Source organism: Macaca nemestrina, unplaced genomic scaffold, assembly GCF_043159975.1.
Source record: "Macaca nemestrina isolate mMacNem1 unplaced genomic scaffold, mMacNem.hap1 Scaffold_68, whole genome shotgun sequence".
Taxonomy (NCBI): Eukaryota; Metazoa; Chordata; class Mammalia; order Primates; family Cercopithecidae; genus Macaca; species Macaca nemestrina.
In genome coordinates this window covers 252,935-272,449 of record NW_027257844.1, presented here as the reverse complement: position 1 = coordinate 272,449, position 19,515 = coordinate 252,935, and the positions used below count along the sequence as shown (strand labels likewise).

At 49.0% G+C, this 19,515-nt stretch overlaps 1 long non-coding RNA gene across 2 annotated transcripts in view; it reads left to right on the top strand.

The window, feature by feature from the left end:
• LOC139361600 (uncharacterized) overlaps positions 1–19,515 on the top strand; it is a 98,652-nt gene that overhangs the window by 50,507 nt on the left and 28,630 nt on the right. For both annotated transcript variants that reach the window (XR_011619153.1, XR_011619154.1), the window contains exons 2-4: positions 4,916–5,033; positions 7,535–7,784; positions 9,156–9,304. This is a non-coding gene — a long non-coding RNA (uncharacterized lncRNA). The remainder of the gene's footprint in view (positions 1–4,915; positions 5,034–7,534; positions 7,785–9,155; positions 9,305–19,515) is intronic.

Genomic DNA, 19,515 nt, shown 5'->3' with positions numbered 1-19,515 from the left:
GCCCCGCAATATCTGCTCACCCGCGGCCATTGTTCCTGTCCCCCTTTCTGCTCAGTCACCTCTGTGTTCCCGCATTCAGGCTTTGGGACACTCATGAACAGCTTGTCCCCTGGGCTGGGGAGGAAGGAGTGGGAGGTTGTTCTGAGGCTCTGTCACTGTCTGCCCTGTCATGAGCTGGGCAAGGCAGTGGCAGTGACCCTGGAGGAGTCTGGTCAGTGAGGGCTCCGGCAGGAAATGCTGAGGCTTGAGGTGGCTCTGCCAGTCATAACCAAATGTCTTCCCTCTTATTTCCATGATTCCTTCTAGTTCTGCACCTTGCACTGCAGAGTCTCTGTGTGTCTATAAATATACATAAGTTACGATACAGGTGTCTCTTTCCCCTCTGTCTGGGGCTGGGCCCAGGGAGTGAAGTGCAAGACCCCCTTACTGCTGGATGCCCACCAGCACGAGGCACTGCCTACCCTGCTAACGAATGCCTACAGCGAGTCCTGGAAGCCTCCTCCTGAGCACCTGGCCTGTTGACGGTGTATATGGGAGACAACTGAGCTCCCCTTGCCCCACCCTGAGCAGAGACTGGGGAGGCGGCGGCAGCACTGCCCCCATGGTGCATCCTTGGTGCATGCAGGAAAGTCTGTTCATGCTTAAAACACAGCCCATCCTCTCAAAAGCAGGGTGACAGCCCCATTTACTTCTGGAATCTTAAAAAAGGGCCCGTCTCTTTGAGAGAAGAACGTGGCATGTATGTGTGTACCTCCATTGTTTTCTTTGAGACAGTTTCCCTGTCACCCAGGCTGGAGTGCGGTGGTGAGATCTCACTGCAAGCTCCGCCTCCCGGGTTCATGCAATTCTCCAACCTCAGCCTCCCGAGTAGCTGGGACTACAGGCACCCGCCACCACGCCTGGCCAATTGTTTGTATTTTTAGTAGAGACGGGGTTTCACCGTGTTAGCCAGGATGGTCTCGGTTTCCTGACCTCGTGATCTGCCCACCTCGGCCTCCCAAAGTGCTGGGATTATAGGTGTGAGCCACCGCGCCGGGCCGTATGTGTGTACCTCTTTACAAGTCTTGCCCGACCTTTGCATTTAAAAATTATTGAAAACCTTAAGGATGTAACTGACAAGAACTTTATAGGTTTCTCCAAGTAAAAATTTGGAAAAGTTAAGTGAACCCATAGTGTGTTTTACTTCTATGAGTCCCACACTTGGATTTTTAAATGTGGGCAAAACATCTGTATGTTTTTCAGCCTGATTTCCGTGGAATCGTGAATGAAACGTGCTGAAGTTGCCGTGCGGATTTTGTTATGTGGCGGTGACAAGTGGGGCTGGTCATTAAACAACTGGAGGGACCCCTGTCCTTTCTGTGCTCCTGTTGGACACTAGGCACGTGCTTGGGTGTTTTCTGTGTGTGTGGACAAGATGAGGACAATTTCCAGATTCACATGGTGGTATCTTCTCCCTTTTCTGTTAAAACGTGTCTTCTGCTGCTTCTACATAGACCAAGTGTTTCTTTCTCTTGCCTGTCTACATAAACGCTGTTTAACAAAAACCGTATTGTAGACATGTGAAGCTGAATTCCACATGATACAGCAGATAGAGATGACTGAGTATACTGTTTTGTGGAAGGAAGGTTTAAAATGATTTTTAGCTTTTTCCGTGAAATAGGGAATAATTTTAACTTTTTCCCTGAGATAGGGAATAATGAAATGGGAAAATAATTAAATTTTCCCATTTAATTGTTAGATTATATTTAATTATTAGATTATTCATGTATTGCAAGGGAAAAAGGAACTAGATCACCCCATGAACCCAAATGAAAATTTAAAGGGTATGGGCGAGTTCATTTGAACTCCTTTAATTTGTTTTTGTTGGTTTGTTTTTGACAGTCTCACTCTGTTTCTCAGGCTGGGTGCAGTAGTGCAATGACAGATCACTGCAACCCCAACCTTCTAGGCTGCAGGTTCGGGAGTGGTCAGAGGAGGAGGCCCTTGTGATGCGAAGCTAAACGTTTAATGATGGCGTGCTGAGTGCATGAACCGTGTCAGCCCAAGAGTCTGGGTAGGAGGAAACGGCGGGGTGGAGAGAAGACTGGACAGATGGGTGCTTTCCTCGGCCCCTGGGAGCACGGTCAGGTCCATGCTCAGACCTCCTGGTTTCTTCCACATTGCCATAAATAGCAAGGGAAGGACTCGGGGCACCCAGGGACCTCAGGGGTATAAGCTGTGTCCTCGCGTGGCCCCAGCAGTGGCCAGTGATGTTGTTCTCTTTAACCTCAGGCTTATTTTCTATAAAAACACAAAGGGTCAGAAGTAGTTCAAGGGCCTCTAAAGACTTACGTCATTGTTAATAGGCCTACTTTTATGCTTTCTTATGTATTAAGAGCAAATCATGAAACAAACTCATTTCTGTTTGAAGAAATCTTTACGGTTCTCATTGTTGTGGCAAGCAACATTGATTCTTTGCTTAGTGAGCGTTAGTGCCCTCCTGCCCAGTGCTGCTGCCTGGCGTGTCCTCGCACACAACTCTGTCCATTGGTCTCCGTTCACCTTTCCGCCTAGAATTGTAGGAGGGGCGCTGGGATCTTAGGGCTAGAAAGAAACTCTGAAGACCACTTTTAGGGGCGGCTTTTAGTCAGGGCTCTCCAGAGAGACAGCCAGCCGGGTGTGCGTGTGTCTCCAGAGGGAGGGCTGCTGCAGGGGCTACAGAGTCCAAGAAGCCCCAGGACCCACAGCCTGCAAGTAGAGTCCTGGGAGAGTGTGGCTTGAAGACTTGAGAAGCTGAGGTTGCAGATCCCACCCGGGTCTGAGGAGCTGAGACCCAGGAGCACGGGCTGCAGAAGACAAATGTCACTGGCCCATCAGCCAGACAGGTGGAGTGAACCCAGTTTTCCCCGCCTTGCTGTTTTACTCGGGCCCTGGGTGGATAGGGTGGTGCCCCCCACACCGGCGAGGATGGGTGTCCACTCAGTCCAGAGGCAAACATGCATCTCACACAGAAATAATGCAGAACCAGCCAACTGGGCACCCCGGGCACGCTCAGGTTGATGCACAAAACCTACGCCGCGCGTCGCCCTGACGTCTGCGTGTTCGCATCACTCCACGCACATTGCTCGGTCATCGTCTCGGTGAGTTTGTAAGCTCGTTGTGTGGTTCTAGGGCTCTTTGTCCCGGGTGGTGGTGGTGGTGATGACAGGCTCCCCACTACCCCAGCTCAGGTATGGAAGGTGTTGGCATCAACGGCTCCTTGTTTCTCAGACACTTGAGTGGGTGCTCTGTGCAGTCAGTTCCACCTGCAGCGGCATCTGTTCCCTATGCCGATTCCATTCGGAGGGTGTGCCTCCCTTCTGTTGAGGGTGCAGCCTTCTTTCAGAGAAGAACTGTGTCCTGTTCGCCTATATCTCCTGTGGTGTATCTCAGGGCTGAATAAGTAGCTATAGTATACCTCGGTGTCTGAATGATAGGTTCATTGGAAGGAAAACTTTATAATTTTTTTTTTTCTTTTTGGGATGGAGTTTCACACTCAATGCCCAGGCTGAAGTGCAATGGCACGATCTCGGCTCATTGCAAACTCTCCCTCCCAGGTTCAAGTGATTCTCTTCCCTCAGCCTCCCAAGTAACTGGAGCTACAGGCGTCTGCCACCATGCCTAGCTAATTTTCGTATTTTCTTTAGAGACGGGGTTTCACCGTGTTTGCCAGGCTGGTCTTAAACTCTTGACTTCAGGTGATGCACCCACCTCAACCACCAAAACGGCCATGAGCCACCGCACCCAGGAAGTTAATATCTTTTTTTTTTTTTTTAAGTCATAATGGGCTTGTTAAATGCTTACGTTAACGTTTATTTTTAAAAATGTTATCTGTGACCTTTCAGCTTTTCATAGCATTTCTCGTGTGAATATTTAAAAAAAGGCCCTTTACTCGTGGGGGAGAAGCGGTTATCCCTTTCAGCAGAGGGAGATGGAGGAACAGGCCCTGGTGGGTCTGAGCACAGGCAGTCACCCCAGCCTTGGTGCTGGCTTAGGTCTGTTCTCCGTTCACCGTAGCCGCGTCCACTCTCATTGTCAGCTTAAAAATAAGCTTTTTCCTCTTTCTAATCAGAACAGTTAGTTTGTTAACCATCACGTTAAGGTATCGAGAATGATGGCTTTCAGGCCTCAGATATGACACAAGTAGTAAATGCAGCTGACCCTGAACAACATGGGTTTTGAGCTTCGAAGGATCACTTATGTTAATTATTTTCCAACCAACCCTTACTGAAAATCCTGGCTTTGTGGAGGGCTGACGTTTCCTACATGCGGTTCCATAGGGTGGCCGCGGGTCCTGTGGACAAGTAGATTTGGGTAAACTCGGGGAGTGTTCTGGAATCCATGTCCCTGTGTATACAGAGGGACAACTGCAGCTTTTTAAAAGTTTGTGTCCTGCCTTGTCCTAAAAAGGCTCCAAGGTGGATGCAAAATTATTTCATCCTTTTGGTTTTCTTGGTGGGATATTGATGTTTATTCTTCAGTGTCTAAAATCCTGAGTGAACAGAGTTAGTGCTTCAGGAACAAAGCCAGTCTGGAAACACATATTGAGATACCCACCTTTTCTTCATGGTTTCACAAAAGGCCATGATCATATTTTATTCGGTTGAACTGTAGGAAACTGCCAATATTTGCTGTTTTTGGTCTACAAAATGGCAAGTTCGTACGATATTAAAAACAAAGGCTTCCTGGATGGGGAAAATAGGAATCGGTGAGAACCTGAAGTTGTCTGTCATGGCCTCTGAGTAACAGGTAAATAAACCTGCGTAAGGGGAAGTTGGCTGTACAGTATTTTCCTTCTGTTTTGAGACTGTCAGAAAAAGGACAGTTCCATTGCGTTGGGTCCCTTTTCCTCACCTTTGCTGCAGAGGGGACTTGCCATTATTCCTCTGGTTTCCAGTGCCCAGGAGGCTGATGCCACATAGAAGACCTGCAGGTCGATGGATGTGAAACAGGCATCGGACACGCTGTGCACCTTGGGATGCATCTGAGAAGTACGTGCTTGCAGCAGGTCTGAGGTGAGGGCGTGTTCCATCTCCTCTCCCTTCTCTGGCTTTGCAGGCCTTTGAAGTTGGTCCTGGAAAGTGAAATTAGTTAATGCTGATTAGCTCCAGGTCAAAGCCAGGGGGCCGAACAGACCTGCCCTTCACTAGGGGTGTGAAGCATTGGGCCTTCCCATCAGGAGGCAGCAGGGACTCGAGAAAGCCCCACATGCCCTCCAGTTCCCTTATGTTGAAATGTTTTGTACTCGACCATGCCCGGTCATTTTGGGAGGTAAATGGGGGATTCACATGGGGTTGTCCAGTATTCTTAGGTGTCAGGTGCGAGAGTTGAATTTGTAAAAGCTGTGCGGATAGGAAAGGGCCTCAGGGAGTGCTGTTTACACGGAGCTAATTTAACGCGAGGTCTGTGCTCTGCCTGGGTCCGTGTCTGACCGGTGTCTCCCAGTCTGCATCAGGACGTTGGCGTGACTCGGCGCCATCGTCCCACTCTGTGTAGACGTCTGAGGATCTGTGCGCGGCTGCTCTGTGAGAATGAGTTGTGATAATGAACTGAGAAACAGTGAACAAACCCTGAATTGGTTACTACTGGTTCCACGGCCACTTTTGCCGTGGTTGGGGTCATTCATAATAAAATGTGCTGGACTCCTATGCAGAGCTCTGAATTTCAGAGGCCCTTTAACTCGGCAGCTAACCAGTGGCTTCCTTCAGAAGACATTTGAGTCCCCTTTACCTACCAGGGTGACCCTGGGAGTTTGAAGATGAGTGAGACAAGCCCTCCCTGTCTTGTGGATTTTACTGTCCAGAGGGGAGACAGATGTGGATGGTGAAGGGGGCCCTATCAGAGGTCAGCGCACGTCAGTTTGATTTCTTCAGCACTTGCTGTGTTCAGGCGGTGCCCTGAGCCATGTGCAGAGCATCTGGGGACCCTGCCCATGGCATCCCAGGCACAGCTAGCATCTGCGCCATCTTCATACTTGGCCTGAGTTTTGGGGAAATACCGAGGACGGCTTCTGCCCTTGCTGGAGAGAGTTGGAAGTCAGGGCAGCCGTCCACAAGGAGATGATCGCCAGCTGATTCCTCAGGAAAGAGAGGTGGTCTCCACATGGGCAGAGCAGCGAAGCATGCACAGCATGGGTGTGGGGTCTGGGGCATATGCATCTGAGTGGGGTCTGCTGGGAGACAGCAGGGGGTGAGGTGTGAAGGCAGTTGGAATTGACAGGATAAATTATCACTAAGGCGATGCTGGTAAAACATAAAATTGGGACTCTCTGGGGTAAACGTGGACTTAGGGTGACCCTGGGCGTGGGTGTTTTCAGGCTCTGAAGGCAGAGATTTAGGAAATTGGGGCAGAGCTGAGCCCCAGATGAGGATGAAGACCACCCTTGGGATGTTGAATGAGACAGGGGTGGAAACCCAGTGAATGTCGTGGGGTCAGTCCAGGAGGAAGGCAGCAGAGGAGACCGGTGTCCTCAAAGGCCCCGTGGGGCCTGCCTCTCAAAGTGCTGGGATTACAGGCATGAGGCACTGCTCCCTGTGGACACTTTTAAAATTTCTAAGCTACTCTCTCTCATACCCACTCCGGTATTTTTTTTTTTTTTTAGACTAGGTTTATGGCTATATTTTTTCCAAGGGAACCAAACAGTTACCTGTTTGAAGTAGAAATAACACCGTGTTTAAAAACCGAAAATGCCAATTTGCATAGAAGTTTCCAAATACCCAGTTGGTTTGAGCCTTGCATTGCAGTGTCACTACCTGCTCTTAAATTTCTACATGATGTATAGATAGTGAGGCAGGGATGGCTCGTACATCTTCAGGTTTTGATTCTACTAACTTGGGCTATATTTTCATTTATTTTGGCACATCTGTGGGTGTGGCAAGCAAGGCCAGGGTATTTATTTTGAAGCTTGTCCAATAACAGTCGGGAAGATTTTCACATTTTTAGAATTTTCATGGTAATAGTTATAATTTACAAAGAATTAAAAATTGTGTAGTCATTATTTTGCTTTTTTCTAGATATGCCCTGAAACAGGGTTGCTAACTATCATTCTACATCACAGGATTCAGAACAGTACCCTTTTGGAGATAGTAACAGACCCATACCAACGTATGTAATAACATACCCATACCAACGTATGTAATAACATACCCATACCAACGTATGTAATAACATACCCATAGCAAGGTGTTGTGGGGCGGTGCTCAGTCCTCCGAGGGAGGGAATCGGCTCTTACCCGATTCATATTCAACAGGACCAGGGAATGTGTTCTTGTTCCATGTCCTGGTTGCCAGGAAGTCCTTGTCCTGGACCCTGTAATGCCCGGGGTCTTCCTGATAAACGCCGGTGGCCACTGGAGCACAGCCCGGCCCCCTCCAGTTTCTCCGCTTTGTAACTGCACTTGTGTTTAGCAGGTCTTCCAGGACTTAGACGCTGCTTGGTGTGAGCCAGGTTTTGTGTGGAAGGAGGACAGATCCGAGCCGGCAACCAACCATCCCAGAACTATCTTTTATGCTTCCAGATTCTGTGGCCAAAAACTTACCCGTGGACATTGAGGGTGATGCACTTCTGCTCCAAGACGTCTGTGGACTCAGCTAGAGGGATGGAAAGGATATGGAGCCTCTTCACTCCTGGCCTGGGCTTGGACCTGCTGTGCAGCCTCTCAGTGGCACTAGGGTCCCCTTGTGTCACAGCGGTCTCGGGTTGGTGGCACTGCCCCAGGATGTCCCAGGCTTCATGATGTCCAGGCTCCTCTGGTATGGCGGCCTCAGGTGGGTGGCACTGCTCTGATGGACGTCCCAGGCTTCATGATGGTAGGGGCTCCTTGTGCCATGGAGGCCTCCTGATGGTGGCACTGCCCCAGGGTGTCCCAGGCTCCAAGGCCAGTGTTCTGTCCAGCGATGGGAAGTTGTACTGTAAGGTCTAGTATCGGAAGATGCCTGGGGTACTATCCTTCAGAGTGGTCCTACACTCACCACAAATCAAGCCAGGGGAGGCCCTGCCAGAATTTGCAGCTGTGTTTCAGGTCGTTCCACAAGGCATCTTTTATTTTGGCGAGGTCAGGTATATAATTCTTTATCTCTGATGTTTTTGAGACAGGCAAAAAAACCCTTTTTGTTGCCCAGGCAGTGGTGTGAGCACAGCTTACTACAGCCTCAACCTCCCAGGCTCAAGCGATCCTCCTGCCTCAGTCTCCTGGGTAGCCAGGACCCACAGGCACATGTTCCACGTGTCCCCATGCCTGACTTATTTTTGTATTTTTTGTAGAGATGGAGTTTTGCAATGTTGCCCAGGCTGGACTCGAACTCCTGGACTTAAGCAGTCCAGCTGCCTCAGCCTCCCAAAGTACTGAGATCACAGGCATGAGCCACTGTGCCTGGCCAAGTGTGTTTCTAATTTCAAAATTAAGAGGACCCAGAGTCAGTGAATGGCGTCTCTACTGGAACATGCTGCTTATAGTATATTAGGAAAAATCATCCAGAGCTTGGAAAAGGGGCTGGACAGACACAGCCCTTTGAGGTTGTCTGATGAATCCCTGGGGTCTTTGACCATCTGGAGGGATGTACCGTGTCAGACTCACTGTTGTCGACGGGCTGAAGCCCAGGTTTCATGACGTTATGTGTCGGCTTGTAGTACTTTCTCTGGCAGAGATGCGAGTGACTTCTGCTCACTGAGAGGCTCATCTCAGGGACTTCATGGCCTGAGGGACGGCAGCCTGTTTGAGCTAATCGAGCAATCTCGCACTACCCTTATTTTCTGAAACGCCTATGAGTGACTTCTCACACACACGGTCTTTGAAGCGGCTTCATGCCCGCGCTCCTTGGTAATGATCGAATGCTTTTTTTGACCCCTCGTCCCCTTTCTTTGGGGTGTTCCAGTCTCAATTCTCATGTGTTCTGCTTCTACGGGAATTTCTGAAGCTGCTGAGTGTAGAAAGCACTGAGGAGGTGGTGCTCCCACCCCTGTGAGTCTTCCAGGCATCATCCTCTCCGAGGCTTGGCGAGGTGGCGTCCATGGCACACCGAAGAGGCTGTGCTCCTGTCCCCCATGAGCTTTCCAGGCGTCCTCATCTCCCCTCCGGGGGGACAGGAGGAACCTTTCAAACTCTTCTTAAACTTGTTTTCATGTCTTGGTTTTAACAGATTTCTTTGCATGGTCTCCCTTATCCAGAAGTGAGGGTGAACGCTGAGTTATTCACGAGAGTCAAGAAACCACACGCAGCCCAAAGAGACGTTTGTTTCCCTGGAATCATTTGTGTGTGTTCACCTTAAAATGCAACTTAGTAAAACAGGTGTGTTTTGAGGAATGACTTTAAATTACCCAGGTAAAAACGTGACAGTTAAATTTCATCATCTGTGCGGGTGTCCACAACCCCCTTCTGTGATTGCGTGTGAGTTTGTGACTTGTGGTTATTTTTGAAGAAAGAAAATCTGTTGCTGAGGACTTCAGAGGGTGTGCTGGGATTGTGTAGGGTTGACATCGGGGGCTTCAGTGTGTGGCTTCCTTGAAGAGGTTCAAATTAAGGCTGAGAGTCCCTACTCCAAAATGCTCTGAAACCTGAAACATTCCGAGCTTCCCCATGACACTCGAAGGAAATACCCTTCAGAGCACTTTGGATTTCAGTCTGGGGATGCTCAACTGGAAAGTGAAATATTGCAAGACCCTTCTGGCCCCAGGAGCTTGGATAAGGACATGGAGGGAGCCTGTGCCGGGTGTCCCTGGAGTGTGAGGCAGCCTGGGCTCGCTGGACTGGTTTTTGTAGGAGCCACAGAAGGGAAAGAGGGTCAAAGTGGCCACGCCTGGGTCCTGAGAAGGCTGAACCAGAAGGAGGTGGGTGCCAAGGGCAGCAGTTGAGTCCCCAGCGTCCGGGGCTCCTGTCCCTGGTGGAGTTGAGAGCCTCCTCTAGTTGTGGCCTCTCCCCTGTCAGCAGCCACTGAGGCCTGAAGGGAGAGGGGGCTGAGGAGAGGAGGGAAGGATAGACCTGCTTCTGGAGAGGGCCGGCGTCGGCCTGTGCTAGCCTCATGTGCTACTCCGGCATCCAGGGTGCACGGCCGTGCCTCGTGGTGTAGTGGTTCCTGGGATGCACGGCACTCTTGTCTGCAGTAACGTCTTTGTCTCCAACCCTTGGAGGCAAGTTACCTTTTTCCCCAGTGAAAAGAGGTAGAAAATCTTATAGAAATGCATTTGCTCTAATGTCTGTTTTCCAATAAGAAATGGTCGCTTAGGCTAAATCTTTGGGAGGTCAAGACAGGAGGATCACTTGAGGTGAAGGGGTTGAAGATCAGCCTGGACAACATAGCAAAACCCCATCTGTATAACAGAAAAATTAGCTGAGTGTGGTGGTGCGTGCCTGTGGTCTCTGCTACTCTGGAGGCTGAGGTGGGAAGATCACTTAAGGCTACAGTGAGCTGCGATTGCTCCGCTGTACTCCAATCTTGGCGACAGAGCCAAGACCCTGTCTCAGAAAGAAAAGTTAAAAAAAAAAATCCAGAAATGTCATTTTCTTTTTAAATCATCCCAAAAGAAAAACCTTTTTTTCTAAGAATGTGAAGGGTAACTGATACGATTCTTTCCTTGCATTGTTTCTCCTTTTCAAATATTTACAGTAGTCCGTCCACATCATCTCTCATCTCTCATCTCATTACAGAGCAGCAGGTTTCTTTGAGGTTAGTGGTGTTTCTCTGTGTTGCACCTTGGAGAACAGCCAGCATGAAACCTCTTACCACGATCATGCGCATTGTTTGTAGTCTCAATTAAAATCCTCTCCAGAGACGCCTGTGCTACTTATTATAGCAGAACTTTGGTTGCGGTGAAATGTGCATTCAGCTAATGGTTTTAAGTTCATATCTGAGATGATGCTGTATAATTCATGAAGCATATGGGATCAGTAGTGATTGATGATAATTCTGGCTGATGTCATTTAGAGGATATTTTTCACTTCAAATTAAAACTCCCTTCGCGATAGTCATTTTGGGATTCATTTAACTATGTGCTTTATTTCATAGCTCAAATTTTCATTAGTCATTTCATAACACAGGATTTTGAAAGCAGACTTGGCAAAATCTTTCTAACAAAATGTTTGCTTCTGACGTCCCAAGGAACAGCACTCAGAATTGCTGGTAACTGTGGTACATTTTAAGGCTGATGATAGAAGTCACTTGAACGGGAAGGGCTGCTTTGTGAGGCAGATGGGGTTTGAACCCCGACCCTCCTGATACACCAGGCCTGACCCTGGCCTTCTCTCCTCTCCACTGGGAGATGAGAAGGGTGCCAGCATCCACCTCACAGGCCGTCCTGAGAACCTGGGACTAAGGGCTTGTGTTCCTCTTGCAGGTGGCGCAGATGTGGGAGCTTGACGATATACACACTGCAGGCTGCCAGTGTCGGGGTAATCCAGTTTTAGTCATAAAGGTGGGATTTGCTTTGCTCCCCTGCAGACCAGGTGCAGTGCTGCTGTTGTAGCAAGTGTGTGGATCCTCTTGGGTGGTCCTCAGGTGGACAAGGAGTCACCGATTCGGATTCCCAGTGTTAGATATGAGGGGACCAAGGACCTCATGTGTTCAGAGGGGAGGAGTAAAAAGCTTCCCTTGTAATTCCAGGACTGTCTATCCCAGGAATGCCAAACCACTGGCTTTCACCTGATGCTGCCGTAGGTGACACTGTATGGAAATGAGGACTCATATTTAGCATACCTGAGCCAGTACCCATCTCCCTACAGGGCCGTGGCCGAGCCCTCCTGATTTTGCTGGGTTTCCAGCCTGGGGATCTGTAAGCCCAGTAACGTCTCTGGTCTCGGCCCCCGCTCCCCGTGGGGACAGGAGATGGCTTCAGGAGGCTGGTGATGAATGCCTGAATGAAGTCGACTTGTGACTGCAGTTCTAAGAGCCTCCCCGGGTGTTAGATGTCAGTAAATGACACCTGTGTGTGGATCTCATGTGATGAGAGAAACAGTGGGGGAAACCAAAGCTTGTGGAGTCTGCAGGTTCTGGACTTGGGGTTGTGTGCACCTGTGTACTTGGTGAGGGGTGTGATGTCTGGAATGAGTGTGCAGGTGTGTCACGTTTGTGCGTGTGTGGTGAGTGTATTTAGCAGGGGTGGGTGGAGTGAGCATGTTCATGTGTGTCGTATGTATTTGAGGGTGTGTGTGGAGTGTGTACACGCATCATATTTGGTGAGTGTATTTGAGGGTGTGTATGGAGTGCATACATGCGTTTGCACGTCTAGTATTGGGTGAAGGGGTGGCATGTGTGGAGTAAGCATGCACACGTGTGTGCTGTGTGTGGGGTTTCTACGTGGTCCTCCCCTGAGCCTGCTCCTGGGCCCTGCTGTCCTGGCAGCTTTACAGTTTGGTGTGTCTTTGATTCCAGAAGATTCTGCAACCAAATTCTGAAGCTGTGATCACAAACTTGCAGCCCTTGAGGACGCTGGTTCATGGAGCCAGCATGAGGGTCTCTGTGCTGGCCTCTCCCTGGGCTTTGTCCACAGAAGAGCATGTCTGATGATTGAGCTGCGCGGGTCTGTGGCTCCCCAGCCTCAAGTCAGCCCTCAGTTCTGTCCCGCCTCTGTTTTTCTTGCTGAGGGGCTCCAGGAAGTGGTGCCTGGGGTGCCGTTTTCACCCTGGGGTTGCTTCGCCAGCTGCCCAGGTGCTGGCTGCCTGAGGCCTGCTGCCATCCTGGGTGGACGGGGTTATCACGGGGCCATGCCTGAGCACCTGTGGGAAGGCAAGGTTAGGAAGTGCCAGAGGTGAGTGGCTTCATCCCACACTTGATTTTTTGGAAAGTTCTGGATCTCATATTTTTCCCTAAGGGAAGTTAGAAACTGAGTTTCTCTTTAGGGGAACGTCTTTGCAGCGTCTGTTGTTTGAATGTTCTCCAGGTGTGGAATACTCGGGGCCGTGTGTGTTTGGGAACATCCGTGTCCTGAGCGAATTCAGTAGGGAATGGAGAGAGGCCTCCTGTCAGCTTGGCCTCTGTTTCCAGCTTGTTGAGAGTTGATGGCTGCTGGTATCCCAGGGAGAGTAAAACACTGGGCCGTGTGGGATGGGAACGTTCCCTCTGACAAGGTCAGTGGGAAAGCATCTAAACAAACGTCGCTGTTCTCCAGGCTCCTCGGGGTCGAGCTTGTTTTGTGGTGTTGAGGGAAAGCTACCCTTGTTCCTGTTCCTCACCATTTGAAAGGTGTCCAGGGCTGGTTCTTCTGGAGAGGTGATGTGCGTGAGTGGGGGCCAGGTCGCAGGCTCCGAGGTTATTTGGGACCTGTCAACTGATTTCCTGAACACACAGGTGCTTGGTAAAGATGTTCCTGATTAGCTAAAACTTGTCAACAGGACGTGATAGCTGGTGGTTGTTTAAAGCCTATCACAATTTTCCTGTTACTTTTTAAATGCCTGTTGAATAAGGGAGGATTCACGTATTTTTGTTTTCCCGTCTGCATACTTGATATTTTGTTTTTTGTTTTTTATGTGGATGTGCAGTTAACAGGATTTAGAAGCAGTCTCAGCCCTGGGGAGACTTCAGGGCCACCTCAGTCAGTGCTGAAGGGAGGCAGGGATTTGGGGGCTACCTCCTCCATAGGACAGACACCAAGGGCTAGAGGTCAGCAATCTCAGTGAGGTCACAAAGACGGGCACACCCAGCACCCTGGCCTATATGCCTCTCCTTCACATTTGTCTCTGCTCAAACTGTTCTCCTGGGTCATCACGGGTGATCTCTAGGCGCTTGCTTGCTTCTTGCAGAAGTGGTGTCTGGCTGTGGTCAGTGTGGGCCCTCAGGACTTCCATGTTTTTGGCTCACATCAATATTGGAGAGTGGTGTTTGTTTTGGAGTGGTAGATCCGGTGGATTTTGGCTTTACCAATTCATTTCATACCTGTTCTCCTAGATATAATACCTGTTCATAAGCCGCATGTTCTCCTAGGTGCTGGGGCCCTATCATAAGCCGCGTGTTCTCCTAGGCGCTGGGACCCTCTTGTAAGCCGCATGTTCTCCTAGGCGCTGGGACCCTATTGTAAACTGTATGTGAGGGATCTCGGAGGTGCTCCTTACGAGGATCCAATACCTGACCTGAGGTGGAACAGTTGCAATTCAAAACCAGCCCCCAGAAAAATTGTCTTCCATGAAACCCATCCCTGGTGCCAAAAAGGCTGGGGGACAGCTGTTCTAACGCGGGCTAAGATGTCAGTAGATTTTTGGACTCGGGCCTCAGTTGAAGAGGATTAGATTTTGAAAGGTGGGGATTGAAGGCTTCTACAGGGCAGGTTTTCATCTCCAGTGGGGCCTGGGCAGAACTGGGTAGAACTGACCCAGAACATGACTATAGTCAGGCTGGCTCACTGCCTGCATCCTGTGTGTGCAGCCTTGCTGTTTATTCAATTGTCTCGTGGTGTGGATTCCATCCACAGCCTCAGAGTAGTGGAACCCATTATTTCAAGGCTGATCTTATTTAACTTTATCAAAAAGACATGAAAATCATTTAGTATAAATCTTCCAGATAGCTGTATCCTTTCTTTTCCCAGAGGCTTTTAACTATTGCAACTTAAAAATCTTCAAAAATAACTTTAAAGGAAAACCTCTAAGTACATTTTTGATGAGCACCCTTGACAGCTTTAATATGTGGAGTAAATTCCCTTGACTTTTGTATTCCTAGAAACTCGTTCATGTTTGCAGAAGACTTTGCATTTTGTCAACAGTGGCCACTGTTCGGTGACCATCATACCTGCCGTGTCTCATTTAGAAAGTTGGATGTGGATGTATTAACTTTTCAGACACAAAAATACATGGGCTGTTCGTTTCTGGTTTTGATTTTTTTGTTTTTTTTTTTTCCCCTCAGCTGAATTCAAGAAAGGGAAACAAGCAGACAGAGTAAGTACCAGAAAGCGTCTAAGTTGTTGGGTGGGGGATCCTACTATGGTGTTGGATTGTGTTCTGACAGACATCACTCCTCAAAAAGTTGACCCTGAAAGGGCTGGCATTGCCCTCACCCTGCGACATTCGTCTATCTCACCAGAAAATGAAGAATCTGCCAGAGTACTGTGAGTCAAATTCAGTCAGAACTCGATTAAATAAGAGGCTTTGTCTCAAAGGCCAAAACATGAGGACACATTTTTAATTTTATTTATTTTTATTTTTACTTTTATTTATTTTTATTTTTATTTTTATTTATTTATTTTTTTGAGACAGAGTCTCGCTCTGTCGCCCAGGCTGGAGTGCAGTGGCGTGATCTTGGCTCACTGCAAACTCTGCCTCCCAGCTTCACTCCTCTCTTCTGCCTCAGCCTCCCGAGTAGCTGGGACTACAGGTGCCCGCTACCACGCCTGGCTAATTTTTTGTATTTTTGGTAGAGATGGGGATTTCACCGTCTTAGCCGGGATGGTCTCGATCGCCTGACCTTGTGATCCGCCTGCCTCCTCCTCCCAAAGTGCTGGGATTACAAGCGTGAGCCGCCGCACCCGGCCGAAAACATGTTTCTTTACTGCCTCAGTCCTCAGTTGGGTAGTATGTTCTTTGTCTTGAAAGGCATGCTCTGCGAGATGGGAATCTTCCGGTTGCTTACTTAGGGAATCCTGCCAGCTGTCATTGACTGGAGAGCGCAGTTTCCTGGCTGCCCTGGTCTTTGAGGGGAGGGAGACTGAAGGATCATTTTCCTACCTGGACCAACGTGTTTATTAAACCTGGCTTGTGGATCCTTTGGATCTTTTTATGAAGGAAAAGCCACATCTGTGACTTTCAGATGAGTGGAAGTCATGTTAACATAAATAAATAAATAAATAAATAAATAAATAAATAAATAAATAAATGTATATATTTTGGCTACTATGGAGAAGTTTTGTCCTTGTGACCTCTGAATACAGTCACGGGAGAGCAGAATGTTCACGGTGTGGGTGCTTACAGTGTACATGTAGAGTCACATTCTTCACTAGTATTACGTTAAAAAGTGACAAATAAGAGAAAAATATTTTGCTCATTACAACCTCGGTAAGAAGCTGGCAGTACTCTTGTTTTTGGAAGGGTGTGAAGGGAATATTGAGAAAGTATCATCAACGTTAGACTCACCCACTCTGCAAATCCTGGGCCGGCTCGCGTGAAGACCCCGTGATGGAAAGATGCACCCTTCTGCCCGGAAGGAGGTGAATCTTTGTAGCACTCAGGACGCATGGTTCATCTCTATATAAAGGCAGAGTGTGAAACGCCATGGAGGCTGGGAGAAGAGATGTAGTTAGCAAGTATGAGTGAGAAGTTTGGGGCTTGTTAGCCCCTGGCGTGTGTGCAGCAAGCTTTGCTATCTGCACACGTGTGATCCTTAGAACCCTGGCCTGTGGAGCCATGAGGCTGTCGAGGGCCCCAGCTCCCGGCAGGCTGAGGAGTTCCCTGTTACCACCAGGAGAACCGTGATTGAAGGCTGTCACTCAATCCCAAGTCCCGGAAGGGGCTCCTTTCAGAGAGGAAAACACCCCTAGAGCCTCGGACAGAATTCAGTGATTTTTCTTATGATGTTGCTTAGATTTCACAAACACGAAACCAAGAACATATTTCAGAATGCTTATGGTTCTTTTGTAACCATGGAAACAAAGTAATTTGCAGTCCATGGACAGTTTGCAGAAGCTGAACTGCCTACAGCATGAGCGCAGCGCTCTCCCTACCTCCCTGGGCCTTGCTCCGGTTTGCTGGGGAGGCTTTGCAGGGCCTCTTGGCTGGGATACGTCTCCCGTGTCCCATGTTGCTACCCCTGGTCACAGCCATACTACTGGGCACCTGTGCCGTGAGGACACTGAGTGGACACGGAGCCGCGGGGCAGTAGTTGGTCATGAGGTGGCATCCACATGGTCGGAAATAGGTTTCTGTTCATTTCTGTTCATTAAGAATGATCGTTGCAATAAAAACATAGAGTGAAAGAAAACCCTCTACTGACCTGAGAATGCATCAGCTGAGTTGGATGGGGAAGTGCAGTGAGGAAGGTGAGGACTGAAAGGAAATGAAGGAGGGAGAGGAAAGGAGAGAAGGGAAGTGAAAGTGGGAGGGAGGATGGGAGTGAAGAGGGAGATGGAGGAGGAGGAAGAGAGAGGGCAGTGGGCAGGAGCCTGGGAAATGAGTCCCAGAGTCGGTTCCTGACCGTCGTGGGTGCGTCAGAACTGGTCTTCCAGGAGAGGTGGCCTGGGAGGGCTGACCCTTAGGAAGTTAGGGCTGGGGGGAGCTGATTTTTTGGCCCTCAGTGGGGCTGTTTGCTGACCTGAGATGCAGTCGATGGTTATCCCGAAGAGGTCGTCTGCACAGCCACCGTTTGCTGCCAGGTTGGAGAGAGAAGTGCTCCCCATGGGTTCTTTCTATTTTGTGGAGTTTTCCCAGTTTAGCTGAGCAGCCTGTCAGTGGAACTGTCAGTGATTACTAACATGTCTGCATTCTACGGAGCAGTCGGCCAGCTTCCGATCCTGTAGTTGTTGGGGGCACCACTCCCATCGTGTCAGTGCTGGCCTAGCATGGAAGCCACAGCCCGAGGCACTGGGAAACCTGCGTGGCTCTTGCTGCCGGGGTTCTGATGGGAGTCGTGCACTGGAAGAATGATGTCCTTTAGGCAGAGCCTGGCGAGGAGGGGTTCTGCTGTTGCAGCAGTACATGGAATTTCAAACGACGAACGAAACAAGCTTTTAATTATGACTAGAGCTCTATGCCCTGCTTTTCTTCAAATGGAAATGTTGTGCTGAAATGAATTTGCTGTTAATTGGTTGCCTCATGCAAGACGGAATGCTGGGAGCAAAGTAGAATGTGGACTTCTCTACGAAGCTTCCTCCTCTCAGACTATAATCAGCTGGATGGTGCTACACAGGAATATGTGAGAATTCGTGTGAGAAAGGCGATGGGTGCAGACCTATGTGACCGGCAGGTGTTGGGGGAGGTTTGAGAGAAGCTTTCGGCTGAAGTGGTGTCAGGTGCAGGTGCTGAAGCGTGATGTCTGGCTGGATGGAAGAGCACACGCCTCTGGGCTGGGGGAAACAGATAAAGGAGGAGGTGGGCAGACATGAGTCGTGTCTTAGGAATGGTAGCAATTCGGGCAGATTCAGGATCAGGCTCCCACGGGGGAGGAGTGGACATCAGGACCCAGGGAGCGTGGGGCGGGGGTCATGCCCAGGCCTCTGCGGAGCTTGCTGCTGTGTCAGCAGGGCCCTGTGCTTGCCCTCCTTAAAGCTTTCCCGATCCATAAAACGGGCACAACAAAATCCACCTTGTGACATTGAAGCTTAAATGAGATCATCTACATGGTGTCTTCCTTCCCTTCCTGACACATCCTAGACTCACAGCTATGGTAGCAGCGACAGACAGGATGGAATGCTGGAGCCGCTTTGCGCCTGGTGAAGCCACATGGATTTGTGCAGTGCTGGCGACTGTCTCTGAAAGCCTTTGGGCAGTGGCAGCCTCGAGTGGCTCTTGGCATACTTCAGTCTGTGGAGTGCAAGCTTGACTGGATCTCCGTGGCCATTGATACTATTCAGGGGTGAGCTGATGGGACCCTAAAACATGGGGGAAGGCCGAGAGGACTTGGCGGCCAGAAGCATTGTAGATTTCTGGCTTCGAGAACTTGCTGACTTATGGACATAGGAAGGTAAACCCAGATGGCTCCAAAATTGTAAGTCCACAAGAAAGGTGGGAGGGTACAATTGCTGAGTAGGTCATGGTTGCCCTGTCCCTTTCTTTCTGGCCATCGTTTCTGCTCCCTCCCCCTGCCTTTGTGGGCTGGAGGGCCTGAGCCTGCACAGTGGTCTATTTCATGGTGACGATGGCTGATTATTACCCTGCACTAAGAAGTCTCTCCACTTTATTTTGCAGCAGTAGGTAAATAAATTTAAGGAGTGATGGTTTAGTGGTATTTGTTTTGTTTTTGCTTTTTGTTTTTTAAAGTATCATTTAACTGAATGTTATTCCCAATTTCACTGATCACTTTGAGATGCCAAAACATGCTTTGATTTGTTATTTTTTGTTTCAGCTAGTTTATTGTGTCACAGGAATGCCAATTATTCTGTTGTCACACATCATTAAGTATCTCAAATTGTGTTACTATAATACTTAGCTGAATTACCTCCCTTATTTTGGCTTTTAAAAAACTAAAATCTGTGTGAAACACACAGGATGGTGCATGTCCATTGAGGGTTGTTGAGAAGTGTGACTTTTCCTGGCATGCTTGAGAATCAGTGACATTATTTTATAGAAACACTTTGTAACTGACACCAAAACTAGAAGTTCCTGTAAAGGGCAGAGTAGGCAACGTGTTATGTTTTGTGTGTCACAGAAGTCTCTGCATATATTTCTTTTGTTAAAACTTCAAAGTGTAAAAACCACTTCTGGTTCCCTGGCCAAGGCTCAGTCGGGGATCATGGTTTGCAGACCCTTGACAGCAGCTGAGGTGAAAGCTGGTCTCCCATGCGGTGAGCAGGAGCCCACCTCATTGCTTCAGCCAGGAAGATGCTGCCCTCATGCTGGAATTTACTTCAAAGAAACTTGAAAGCTCTGGCACC